Genomic DNA, 14,582 nt, shown 5'->3' with positions numbered 1-14,582 from the left:
ATGCTCAAGATGGCCGGCACATCTGCCCCGCCTCACACAGGCTCGGCAGCTCAGGGGGCATCTTTCTGCCCAGTGATGCCGTCTCTTGGATTCTAGGGAGCAAGATGCTTCTTATAACAGTTTGTCTATTTGTTTTCTCCATTGTATCTAGAAAAAAAACATGGTAGACACGTGAAAAACACTTCTGTAAGAGCCAAATTATTTTCCAGGAACCCAACAAGTAGGAGACCACTGCTAACACGGACCCTTAGAAGAGAGTTTCAGAGGAGGAACTAGCAGCACTTCAGCAAGACTGGCGGAATACGCCATTAAAGTCCGTCTTCATTTTCAGATCTGTGACCTGGGTTTCGAAACCACTTTTTCTTGTCTGTGGCCCTAACCGAGTTTCTGTCTGAGGACAAAAACAATGGTGGTAAAACCAGTGGCAACATGCCACGAAGATCTGAGAGCCCGCAGAGACCTTCCAACCATCACAGGCCATTACCGCTGTTCTTGGCTGCCCCTGAGAACTTGATGGTAATGCCCTGTTGCTGAAGACACCAGGTACGTCGGTCGCATGACGTGTAGAAATCTAGCTAGAACTGAGTTGGGAGCTTCCTCCCCGCTGGTTAGCTTTCATAGAGCTAGGAGGTGCCATGCAGGCTGTTGGGGGAGAGAAGCCATCAGCAATCTTACCCCGTTATAAAGCTTGTGAGCCACAGTTAGGATCTGCCAGGCAAGGGTGGCATGACTGTTACAGAGGCAGCCAACCGCTTTCTGATCGGACTGAGTATGCAACACAGGACAGAACTTGCTCCAGGTGCTATAAACCTTATCAAGAGCCTGGGGTCAGGGAGGTCACAGGCCCTAGTAGGGACCCACGACAGCTGTTTTGTTAAATGGCCATGTTGTCAAACTGCCTCCGACGTACGTTTATATCTACAGATCTGTGCTACCCTTGTCCTTGTTCAGAGAAGTGTCTTACTGCAATGGGCAGCAATGGAAACAGAATCCTAATCGACCGAAGTGTGGAGAATGAATGATGGTGGCGTGCGTCTCCCTAAACAGAACATGTACATCGGTTACTCCTAGGTTCAGGGAGCATCATAGGAGGGGAAAAGATAATGTGAGAGCCAGAGGATGGGAGATACGTGGCAAAAAGACATTTTGGGCCATGACAGAACTGCATTCATGAACTCACTACAGCTGGGGTTATCTACACGAGACCTGCATGAGACCGGGCCAGGCAGCATTTAATCGTGGATAGGAAAGGGGCCTCTGGGGCCCCAGCCTTCACTTAAGGACTGTTGGGAATTTATGGCTGCTGGGAATGTTGTTTTCTTTTGTGGAGTAGCTCCAGTGAGTAACTTCCCGTGTGTGCTCATGAAAGTGGCTCTAACTCAACAAAGTGGTTCAACACGCAAAGACAAGACATGAAAGGGGGCTGGAGAGATGGCTCAGTGGTTAAGAGCACAGTCTGTTCTTCCAGAGGACCCGGGTCCTATTCCCTGCACCCACATAGGAGCTCACACACCTCTATATCTCCAGTTCCAGGGCCTCAAACAGCCTCTTGTGGCTTCCATGGGCACTCTGCATGTGGTTCAAGATATGCATGCAGCAAAACACTAACATACACAAAACAAAAATAAAATAAATCTTTAAAAAAGAGGAAAGTAGAAAGACATGTTAGGAAAGAGGATTTCAGTAGGAGAGAAAGAGGGATAAGAGAGAATAATGGGAATATAAAACCCCTCAAAATATATATATATATATTTGTCAAAAAATAAAAATTGTCAAAGAATAAAAAATGTCAAAATTTTAAAAAAATATATCCAATCACCAAGTGCATCATTTGCTGAGTTAGGGGCCCTTGGCAGCATTAGATATGGGCTTTTGTGAGAGTCTTCAAACTATAAAATAACTTGAGATAACCTTAGATTTCCCATGGAGCTTCACAGGATCACAGTCAGGAAGCAATACAGTAAGATCATCACCCAGTCTTCATGCAAAGTCCTGTCTTCATATCACAGCTCATACCTGACGGAGTGCAGTGGAGTGCAAGCCAATGCCACACTGTTCGCTTTGCTTTGAGTCTCCATCTGCATGTCTGCATGGTAACTCACACCACTGGCACGATGTACGCTTTCTGTGCAGTCAAGAACAGAACGCCCCCGTCACACAGGCTGCCTGCAGTCCTGGTAACGGTCACTGGTGCTTATCTCCAGGACCCTGCGGCCTTTGACTAGACTGATTCCATCTTTGCTCAGAGGTCTAGTCGCCTCCTTTTCCCGCAGAGTGGACTAGCCCGCCCACTCTGCCTTCTGTGCTGTCACACTTCAGTCTACAGGGAAGGGGGCTCCCTCCTGTGCAGACGCCACCCACAACCTGCCAGGAAGAGAGAGCAAGCACATGCCAAACCTTGCTCAGGACAGCCCTTCAGACCTTCAGTATGTCTCTGTTCTCACCTGCCTCTGTGTCTGCGGCTCCTCTCTCTCTCTGCCATTTGACAAAGACTCCCTCCCGATGCCCGGGGTAGTTCTGCTTCCACCCCCAGCTTACATCTCAAACTTAACAAAACCAAAGGCTAATGGTAAACCGGTCCCTCGCCCTAATTAGCAGTTCAGCCACCATGTTTCCTGAACAGGACACCTTGTGGGTCCTCCACCACAATGGAGTTGCTAATAAAGCATTTGCTAGCAAAATATAACAAATATTTGAGGTGGCAATAGTGGGGGTTGGGCGGGAGTCCATTGTCAATAAATCAGTTTTTATCCATACTACAACTCAATCACTTGGTGTATGCCAAATTTTCCAGGCTTTGACTCCGAATACAGGTGTTTATGGCATGCATTGGGTGTGTTTGTATGTGTGACTTAGGTGTGGTGTATGTATGTCATGCATGTGTTCTGTGGGGCATTTATGTGTTGTGTGCATTGTTCACGTGTGGTATATGTGTTGTGTGGTTTATGTACCATGCGGTATGTGTAGTGTGGTGTGTGCAGTACAGAAATGTGTGGTGTATACGTCAATGTGACTGGTGTGTGTCTGGCGTGATATGTATGCTTAGTGAGTATGTGGTATGTAATGTATGTGGTGTGGGGATATGGTGTGTGTCAGTAGATGTTGTGTGTTGTCTGTAGTATGGTGTGGCATACATGTGGTACAGGCTATGGTCTATATGATAGGAAAAGTATGTTGTGTATGGTATATGTGTCAGTGTATATGGAATGTATGTGTGGTAAGGTGCAGTGTGTAGAGTGTGGTGTATGTGGAGGTGCACATAGTGTAGGTAAAAATAGTGAATACAGAGTATGGTGTGGGGAGGCATGGTGTGTGTGGTATGTGCAGTGAGCATGTGCAGCATGAAGTCTGTCATGTGTGGCATATGTGATGTGAAAATTTTTAAGGTGGTCCATATGTTATATGTGGAGTGTGTGAGGTGTGGTTTTTGTGGCATGTGCAGTGTGAAGAGTATGATGTCTTTGTATGTGGCATGCATGGATTTAAGGGTACAGTTTATGTCTGAGTACACCTCAGTGATTTTAAGTGTTTTCTAATAGAACCCAGGACCACCAGCCCATGGACAGCACCACCCACCATGGGCTGGGCCCTTCCACATCCATCACTAATTAAGAAGATGCCCTACAGGCTTGTGCACAGCCCCATCTAATGGAGGCCTTTTCTTATTGAGCGTCCCTCCTCCCAGATGACTCGGGCTTGTGTCAAGTTGACATAAAACCGCCCAGCACAATTGACCCTTTGTCACCCTGACAAAGGCAAACACGTCACTGTTAAGCCACAAGCTTTCCCTTTTCATTCGTCCCCAAGATCTCACACTAAAAACACAAATACCTTTAAAAGTCCCGCAGTCTTCACAAATTCAGACACATTCGAAGTTCAGTCTCACTGGGCCTTGTTGGCCTCACTCGTCCAACCTTGCTGTGATAGGGTGTGCCTGGTCTTGTTGTGACATGTTATATTGTGTTCATTTGACGTCCTGGGAGATCTGCTCTTTTCTGAGGGTAAGCAGAGGGGGTGTGGATCTGAGGAAGAGGGGAGGTGTGGGGGAAGTACTGGCGGGAGGGGAGGAAGGGGAAACTGGAGTCGGGATGTAATATAGGAAAGAATTAAAAAAAAAAAAAAGTTCAGTCCCTTTAAAATATCCAGTCTAAGCTGGGCGTTGGTGGCGCACGCCTTTAATCCCAGCACTCGGGAGGCAGAGCCAGGCGGATCTCTGTGAGTTCAAGGCCAGCCTGGGCTACCAAGTGAGCTCCAGGAAAGGCGTAAAGCTACACAGAGAAACCCTGTCTCGAACCCCCCCCCCCAAAAAAATATCCAGTCTCTTTTAAAATCCAAAATCTCTTTTAAAAGTTAAAAGTCTTTTGACTATGGACTCCTGTAAAAATCAAAATTAAGTTAAATACTTTCTTACTTCAAGAGGGAAGAACCAGGGCACAGTCACAATCAGATCAAAGCAAAACCAAACTCCCAACAGTGTTAATAATGCAATGCCCAATGTCTGGGTTTCACTCACGATCTTCTGGGCTCCTCCAAAGGGCTTAGGTCACTTCTCTGGCTCCGCCCTCTGCAGCACACACAGTTTGTCTTCTGGGCTCCAGGGGGCTCCACTCCACGGCTGCTGCTGTCCTTGGTGGTTACCCCATGGTCCTGGCATCTCCAAAATTCCCGGGGCTCTTGCTCCATCTGAGCTCTTTACTTTCACTGATAGCCTGCCGTTCCTGGGCTCTCTTCAGGGACACGAACCCTGCCACACAGTGCCAGGCCTCAGCTGTTCTCCAGGTCCCTTCACGCCTTCAAAATCAGCGCCATCTGGGTGACTCTTATACTACCAAGTTCAGCAGCTAGCACAAAGTACAACCTTGGCCATATGTGGAACATGACTTCTGTGTGTGGACTCTCAGAAAATATCCCAGAAGATTTCACTTCAGTGATGCTGGTCTCTTCTTAGTCACTGCTAATTTCTTAGCTCGAGCTAATCACCATCTAGTATCCCAGCAAAGTAAAGGTAGTTCTGGTGTCTTGTTAACCACAGCTGATTCTTTAGCCCCAGCTGACCAGAACCACAGAATGTTAATTCAAAATAACCAATGGCCCCATAGTGTCTTTAAACTTCCCTCTGAAACTTCACAAGCCAGGCCCCCACTGTCTGCATTGCCCTCAACATTCTTGTCTTCCAAGGTCCTACAGAACAGCTCACTGAGATCTCAACACTCGTGGCTTTCCTAGTCGAAAGTTCTTTTCCTGAATTTGCCGTCAAAATCAGGACTAGTGACGACTGACTGATAACAAAGCACACATCTGCCTACTTAGGTGGTGGTGTCACTCGGCTAATTTGATTTGTTCGGGCAGGTAACCAGCTTTTTAAAAATGCTTTTCTGAACTGGCTTTTGCACCAACACAGCCTCAGGGGTGACCAGACTGGCGGTCTTTGCCAATCTGCTGTGACAGATTCGTGTACACAGCACCCATCACCATCATGGCTTACTAGCATAAAAGGAGCCCTTTGTTGTCATTTGGCTTTGCTCTTTTTGGGGGGCCCAATACCCAGCTCCCAAATAAATAACACAGGGAGATGAATTCTTAATTATAAATGCCCGGTCTTAGCTTGGCTTGTTTCTTGCCAGCTTTCCTTAACTCTAAATTAGCCCCATCTTTTGCCTCTGGGCTTTTCCATCCTCTTACTTCTGTAAATCTTACTTACTCCATGGCTTGCTGTGTAGCTGGGTGACTGGCCCCTAGAGTCCTCCTCCTTCCTCTCTTGCTCCTAGATCTCTCCTCTCCCAGATTTCTCCTTCTACATATCTCTCTTCCCGCCAGCCCCCTTTTTTCTTTTTCTCTCTCCTGCCCTGCCTTTGGCTGTTTAGCTGTATTGGACCATCAGGTGTTTTAGACAGGCACAGTAACACAGCTTCACAGAGTTAAACAAGTGTGACATAAACAAAAGTGACACACCTTAAAATAATGTTCCCCAACAGCCCTTTGCTTCAAGGAGGGCACTGTGCTGTGTCTAGACGGTGTGGCCTGCTCAGGCACTGCCGCAGCTCCGTTGGCATGCAGTTTCAGGACGGCAGGGGAATGAAGAGACTGGTACACTCTGCAGAATCCCCATAGCCCAACAGAATTTCACCTGGACAGACAGCTACCACCACCCCACCAGGGCATCATCCCCAAGAAGCGTGGAGAGGAGAAGCTGCTGGCTAATCCCCAAGGTCCAGGCTGACATTCCTGAGCAGTGTTAGCTACAATGTCCTCTTGGCTGTGTGTGTCATCAGGCTAAGCCCAGGAAGCTTAACCTGGGGCTCACATCACAGGAGGGACAGAATATTCTGGAACCTGTTGGTAGAGGTTTTAGTATACTCAAGAGCACTCTGTGTGCTGTCAACAGTGACTCGGAAACACATAAAGTTCAGATCCAGTCAGCCCCCTCGTGCAAAGGCTTGTACACAAGGCCAGTCCCCCCACAAGATGGCAAGAGCACTCAACAGAATGGTCCATGGAAATGAACTGAGATGCTTTTCTTGTAGGGATGCTGGTCTCTTTGAAGCATCTTAAGATTTTGAAATGAGGTATGATGAAGACACCTCTCATCCCAGATGAATCTGGGATTCTGGATCTCTATGAGTCTGAGGCCAGCCTGGTCTCCATAATGAGTTCCAAGATAACCAAGGTAAGGTAGAGGTCTTGTAATGAAACATTCAGAGATTCTGTTGTATCCAATCCAGTCAAATGTTATGTGGTCTCAATGAAATCATGGGAAGGACTCTGTTTGCCACTATCGGAATCAAGAAGGGGAAAGAACTGCGTAATCAATGTGCTCTCAAGATATGTTTTCCCTTTGATGTTTGCAACAAAGTGGATTGAAGACAAATTCGTTTTAAATTATGAACTTCAAACATATCTAGGAAATGTCAGCATGATTCAGCTACTAAGGAATCATACTCCAAGCTAAATTTACCATTTAATCGTGCCTTTCCAAAAGTGAACTGGGGCCTGGAGTGATGGCTCAGCAGTTAATAGCACTGAGAGTTCTTTTAGAGAACAGGGTTTCCATCTTAGCACCCGCAGGGTGCCTCACAACCATCTTCAACTCCAGTTCCAGGAGATTCAATGCCCTCTTCTGGACTCTGTAGGTACTGCATGCACATGTTGGAATGGGCATACATGGAAGCAAAGCACCCATACACATAAAAATAAAATACAAATACGAGTCTGACCTAAAATATTAGATTATATTTGTAATCTTATCCATGACTTACATCAAATAAGAGGCAGCTGCGACACAGGGTTAATTTTAAATTGTGTAGGGAGGGTCTGGAGAGATGGCTCAGTAGTTAAGAGCATTTGTGGCTTTCACAGAGGACCCGAATTAAATTCCCAGCACCCACTGGGTGGCTTACAGTCATTTGTAACTCCAGTTCCAGAAGATCCATGACAGTTCTGGTCTCTGAAGGCAACATCACTCATGTGCACACAATACACATACACATACACACATACACACACACACACAAACACTTAAAATGCTAAAAATAAATGTTTTTTAAAAGAGTAATTTATCGCAGCAACAAAAAAAGAAAATAAGACAAGACTTTTCTCAATTTTCAGCTGTAAATCTGAAATGTTCCAGGAATCTCACCAGAAATTCTGTTTACAGTATGAAAGTGCATGTCCTAACCTTTGGAAAATAGTGATCCCATCTACCACACCTCTGGAGTCACTCTATAATCTTACTCATCACAAAGAGGAAAGAGGTGGCTGGAGAGATGTCTCAGCAGTTAAGGCCACCTCAGGACCCTTCCAGTAGGTCCTGAGTTCTATTGCCAGCAACCACATGATGACTCACAACCATCTATAATGAGATCTGGTGCCCTCTTCAGGCATGCAGGCAGAATACTGTATACATAATACATAAATAAATCTTTTTTAAAAAGGAGGAAAGACTACCTGGGAAAGTTTCTTAGCAACTCAATGTAAATTGAGAACCACTAAAAAGGTATTATATGATGAGCACTAAGAGACACTTATGGAAGACTCTCTGAGAAATCCACACTGGTGTTTCCAGGTCATTATTCTTTCTCTGCATGCCTTTCTTTCCATTTTGAATAAATTTGGACTCTGACTCTTAATAGCTCGTCCTGAAATTCTTTTCTGGATTGAAGCCAAGGATCCAGTTTTAATCTGACCTGAGGTCTGGTTAAAAGAATTGAGGTAGCGCCAGGCAGTGGTGGCGCAAGCCTTTAATCTCAGCACTCAGGAGGCAGAGGCAGGCGGATCTCTGTGAGTTCGAGGCCAGCCTGGGCTACAGAGTGAGTTCCAGGACAGGCTCCAAAGCTACACAGAGAAACCCTGTCTCAGAAAAAAAAAATGAGGCTGTTGTGGGTAACATCACAAAACTATGCCTTCATCCCCGCCACCACCAATAACCTGGTCAACTCCTGCCTGACTGAAGTTCTTATCAATCTGGTCACTGTCATTCAGTCCAGGGAGAGACAAGCACAGTCAACACAGAGACCATGAATGGAAGTGAGTGGGTGGATTGTCAGGAGTCCAGCATTTCTCTCAGACTTGTTTGTAAGAACAATTACTTTCCATATGAATAACATTACTGATTACAGTATGTTATTGTTTGTTTTTACTCTTTTGGGGGACCCACCACCCAGCTCCCAAATAAATCACACACAGAGGCTTAGTCTCAATTATAAATGCCTGGCCTCAGCTTGGCTTATTTCTTGCCAACTTTCCTAAACTTAAATTATCCTGTCTACCTTTGGCCTCTGGGCTTTTCCTGTTCCCTTACTTCTGTAAATCTTACTCTTACTCCGTGGCTGGCTGTGTAGCTGGGTGACTGGGCCCCGGAGTCCTCCTCCTTCTCCGGCTACTTGTCTTTTCCTCCCAGATTTCTCCTATATATTCCCTCTGCCTGCCAGCCCCACCTATCCTTTCGCCTGCCTTGCTATTGGCCATTCAGTTCTTTATTAGACATCAGGTTTTTTAGACAGGCACAGTAACACAGCTTCACAGAGTTAAACAAATGCAACATAAACAAAAGTTAACACACCTTAAAATAACATTCTACATTTTCCTCTTTTTTTCTAAATAAAAATAAAGGTTTTAACTTTAACATAGTAAAACTACATATAATAAAAGCAATTACCAAGTAGGAATTACATTTACAATATTCTATCTAATTGTAGTTAGCATATTCAGAGAAAATAATTTATTATCTGTCCTAGCTTAGTGAATACAAAGTTTTATAGCTAATTTACTTTCCATCTAAGGAACACTGCAACTCTAAGTATCTAGTCTTTAACTCTATCAAAGGCCCCAAAAGGATATAGTATTACTTGAGTAAACAAAAAGTTCATTGCAAACAACTTCCAAAACTCTAGAAATGACAGAGACATCTGACTGCCTAGCAGTCACCCAGAGTTTCTCAGCAATGTTGGGGCATCCATCTTCAGCCTTCAGGCCCATACTGTCTGGCAGACTTTTCAATGCAGCAGGAATTTTGAAAGACTGTCCCACCTATATTGGCAAAGTTTGTCACTCACTTTCCTCTGTGTCCTGCAGAATGTCTGGCAGTTTCTTCTGTGAAGCAGGAACTCTGAAGAACTATCCTGTCTTGTTTTGGCAAAGTTCAGCGGTCACTTTCCTGTGGGGCCTGCATGTCCAGTTTATAGAGCATACTATCAATTAGTCCAGGCAAGAGCAGCTTCTTGCCCAAATGGCTAGCCTTGCCACATTGAAAGCAAACTCTATAAGGAGTTTCTGCAATGCCCATCATCTCTGAAGTGAATTGTTGCTGCCAGGAACAGATGTGTTTCACTGTCATTAAAAACCTTAGGTACAAAACATTTTAAATGCCATATTCTGTGGGTCTTTGAAATGTTTGAAAAGCATTTGTCTATCTAAAATATATCTCTATATGATGTTGTAAACATACCTAACATATCTACAAATTTGATTGTTATAGATAACTAATTACTAACCTATGTTTTTTTATTATCTTGAATAGTTTATAGCTTTCAAAAACTAGAACTTTTCCTTACATTTTTAGATGAACTGCATAGGTACAATACCTTAAACAAGAGCAGAAACATATACAGTGTAAAAAATAACTTTAAATTTTTATCAATATACTATATTCCCCTAAATGATAACTGTTAGCATTTAAGCATTACCTGGCTGGCCCCTTGGGAACCTTGCCCGTAAACAGGCAGTACCTTAACCTGCTCAGGGTCCTGACAACATCATCCTACATACCCGTTTGTGCATGCACCAAGCCCCCTTTAAGAGGTGGGTGCCACCCACCTCTCTCTCCCCCCCTCCCCACAAGGTTGCTTCTGCACCTCCTCTCTTCCCCTTTTTCCATCTCTTCTCTCTTCCTCTTCTCTTATCTCGAGTCGAACTCTTTATCTCTTCTTCCCTTCCCTCGATAAACTCCTCTACATGAATGCCGTGTGCATGGTGTGAGTGACTGTCCACCGTGTCCCTTGCCTCCAACTCACCAAGGCTGCCCCCCCACACCGTTTTTAAATACAACAATAACAAACATCCATAGCCCACGAAATAACCAAAAACCATCCACCCCCACACCCTCCCAACTCTTGGGAATCTGGGCGTAGTTTTCTCCATACTGCTTCCTGCCGTCTGTGGACAAAGGCATCTCTAGGGTCCCAGAGAGGAAATTTGAGATAATGGTCAAGTCCTGGGAAGATCAGCTATAATCTTTGTTGATGGATATCACCTGTCAAGGTTCAAGAGGTCTCCCTTGATCAAACCTGATCCATATTATTCCTCAAGGAATAAACAACCTCTTGTCTCCTGTGAGAACAAAAGCAAAAACTCTTCTCCAAAGCATTTTTTGATTTCCATTTGAAAAATACATTTTTTACTTCCTTTTTTTTAAAGTTAAGACAGCCCTAAAGTATCTATGTTGGTTCAATCTTGCAGTCCTGTTCACAATCCCATGTCTTTTAACAGCTATTTTTGCTCATCAACATTCAAAAAAATTCAAAATCAACACAATAATATAGAGGATCCAGACTCCTTGTTTATTTCCCATCTTATGTGGCTTTTTCTTTTGTATTACTCTCTCTTTAAAGACTTTATTATTTTAAAAACTATTTGTTTCTTTCTATGACTGTCCATACTCTTTTTCTTACTTTCTTAAGCCTATTCATGCTGTCAAACACACTAGAACCTGTTTAGAGGGTTTTTTCCCATCTGGACCTCTTTTACTGTGTATCTTTTAGCCTTTTTTGACCTTAAGAGCAAACTTTAAACTGCTAAGCAACACCTGGATCCTTCATGAAGCTATTTGTGCTGGCTCCACCCGTCTAAAGCTTGAGGCCATCAGAGGTGTGTGCCCAGGAACTGCATTCAACCTTTCTAACTATAGGAAGCAATTTTTTTTACTAAGTTTACTGTTTTTATTTAGCACTGTTGGCTGAGAAGCAGCGCCTTTTAAAGGAGCCTTGTCCTTTTTCTTTTTCTTCTCTTTCTTTCTTTCTTTCTTTCTTTCTTTCTTTCTTTCCTTTTTTTTCAGCTTTCTCAGGATGTACATGGAAATTTGGCACACATTGGTATGCCAAAATGTTGTTGTTTGTTTTATTACTCTTTTGCTCTTGGGGGGGGCACCACCCATGTCCTAAATAAATTACTCACAGAGGCTTGTTCTCAATTATAAATGCTTGGCCTTAGCTTGGCTTGTTTCTTGCTAGCTTTTCCTAACTTTAAATTATCCTGGCTACCTTTTACCTCTGGGCTTTTACCTTTTTCTTACTTCTGTAACCTTACTTTGTTTCTTATGCCATGGCTGGCTGTGTGGCTGAGTGGCTGGGCCCTAAAGTCCTCCTCCTTCTCTGGCTACCTCTTTTCTTCTCCTCCTCCCAGATTTCTCTTTCTATATAGCCTCTCTTCCTGCCAGTCCCACCTATCCTTTCTCTTGCCTTGCTATTGGCCATTCAGCTCTTTATTAGACCATCAGGTGTTTTAGACAAGCACAGCAACACAGCTTCACAGAGTTAAACAAACACAACATAAACAAAAGTAAAATACCTTAAAATAATATTCTACAACATCATCTCATTAGAGTGTTTTGGTCATGGTGTTGCTCACAGCAACAGAAAGACAAACTAGGATAGGTGCCCAAACACTTTTGGCATTTCTGGCCAGAACAGAAGCAAGGACACTTTTGCCTTCTGGTCAAGGACCAGAACAGAACTGATGGTTTATAGGTCCCTGCCCTAAAACATCCTGACCAGCTTTTAACTTCAGGTCTCATCACTACTACTGAAAGGAAAAAGGGAAGTTATAATGCCAATTTGGGGAGCTCAATTTTTTTTCCTGGAGGAAATGGTCACTGGATGAGTTTAGTTTGTCTAGAGAAACAAGAGGAAGGAGGTAGGGAAGAAGAGAGACTTATTAGAGGAAATTGGTTCACACAGTTATGGATGTTGGAAAGTCCATAGTCTGTAGATCTATAGTCAGCCAGCTGGAGACCCAGGAGAACTATGATGGCTAATCTTGATTGTCAACTGGTCTGAATTTAGAGTCACCATGGAAACAAATCTCTGGTTGAGTCTGTGAAAATATTTCCAGAGAGACTTAACTGAGGAGGGAAAACTCATCCTGAATGTGGGTGGAACCATCTTATAGACTGGGGTCTTGGACTGAACAAAAAAAAAGGAACAAGAAGAGGGCTGGAGTGATGGCTCTGTGCAGTTAAGAGCACTGGCTGTTCTTCCCGAGGATCCGGGTTCAATTCCCAGCACCCACATGGCAGCTCACAATTGTCTGTAACTCTAGTTTCAGAGGATTTGGCACCCTCACAGCAGAAATACACACAGGCAAAATCATCAATGCACATAAAAATAAACAAATCTTTTTTTTTTTTCGAGACAGGGTTTCTCTGTGTAGCTTTGCGCCTTTCCTGGAGCTCACTTGGTAGCCCAAGCTGGCCTCGAACTCACAGAGATCCTCCTGTCTCTGCCTCCCGAGTGCTGGGATTAAAGGCGTGCGCCACCACCGCCCAGCAAAAAATAAACAAATCTTTAAGAAAAAAGAAAGTAGAACTGAGCAGCTGCATTCATTTATCTGTCTGCTTTCCGGCTGCAGGCATGTGACTAGCTCCCTCACAGCCTTGCCACCACACCTTCCCTACCACGACAGGGTACGTCCTCTCAAAGTGTAAGCTAAAATACACCATTTCACCCTTAAGTTGCTTTTTATCATGTGGTCACAGTAAGAAGAAAATTAACACAAGAGCTGCTGATATAAGTTCCAGCCCAAGCAAAAGCTGAGTCCAAAGCAAGGAGACACTGACATTCCATCTAAAACAGCCAGGCAGAGATTGAACTGAACTTACTCTGCTTTTTCATTCTATTTAGCCTTTCAATGGGTTGAATGTGGAGGCCCATGCACATTGGAAAGGAATTCTGCTTTCCTCAGTTCACTGGTTCAGAGTTAGTCACATCCAGAAACACCCACCCAAATACACTTAGAGCAGTGTTTCCCAAATACCTGGGCAACCAGTGGTCCAGTCCTTGAGCATCCTAGCCCCTCAGGCAAGAGATAAAGGATTCCTTTGGACTGCACCCTAGCTTAACCTAATCTGGCGGATGTGACAAGAAACATTCAGGTGTTGTTGACACTGAGGCACAATGATGTCATATACAAAGTTCACTCTCAAGAAGTGCATGATCGAATTACAAACAAAACAAGCCACATACAAATTTCATAATGTTTTAAGGACGTTTATAATCTTCTGTTGGGACACATTCATAGCTCCCCTCTGTCACATGGGACCCATGGACCGTAGGCTGGAGAACTCTATGAGACATAAAAAAGGAACAAGGTGGGTTCCGATGAGAAAAGAGACATCTTGGAATCAAATACTGCACCTTCCACTTTTTTTTGTAGGAAAGGAGATATATTTGTAAGTATGCATAAAGTACAGGGAGATAGCAGAGAATGTGTTAGGTGGATATGTGCAGTCATTGTATCGGGGAGACAAGGAAGAAGAAGGACTCCATGGTATGGAAGTCTTTGCAGAGAGATCACTCATGGGAACCTCACACAATTCAGGAAAATACACCACAGACAGGAGTGGCAGGTGGGGCACCTTAGTATTCTGTGAATGTAGGTTTGTACTTCGTACGGTAGAAAGGCATCTGCAACACATAGTGCAAATAGCTCAGTACATACATACTGCTAATGGTTGGTTTGTTCCATGTTAACCCCAGCCCAAGTGTCTCTGCTGGAAGAATGAAGTTCCCACCAGCCTTGGGACTGTGCAAACCCAGCTGCACAATGAGGTGATAATGAAGGAAAAATTCAGGACACATGAGGAGACACACACCAGCCAGGGGTAAGGCTGACCGTTTGACCAGAGAGGCAATACTAAGCTTTGGTATAAATGCCTCTGTTTCCAATCCTTATAAGGCTTCTTGGCTGAAGATGAGCTATAAAACAGGGTGTTAGAATGTTAATCCACTGCCTTCTCCGACCACTGGCTCTCTGAATAACATATAATTTAAAGATTTAATCCCCATCTCTGCTCTTTAGCATTGTGTTGACAG

Source organism: Peromyscus maniculatus, chromosome 17 (assembly GCF_049852395.1).
Source record: "Peromyscus maniculatus bairdii isolate BWxNUB_F1_BW_parent chromosome 17, HU_Pman_BW_mat_3.1, whole genome shotgun sequence".
NCBI lineage: Eukaryota > Metazoa > Chordata > Mammalia > Rodentia > Cricetidae > Peromyscus > Peromyscus maniculatus.
Note: the sequence above shows the minus strand (reverse complement) of the source record.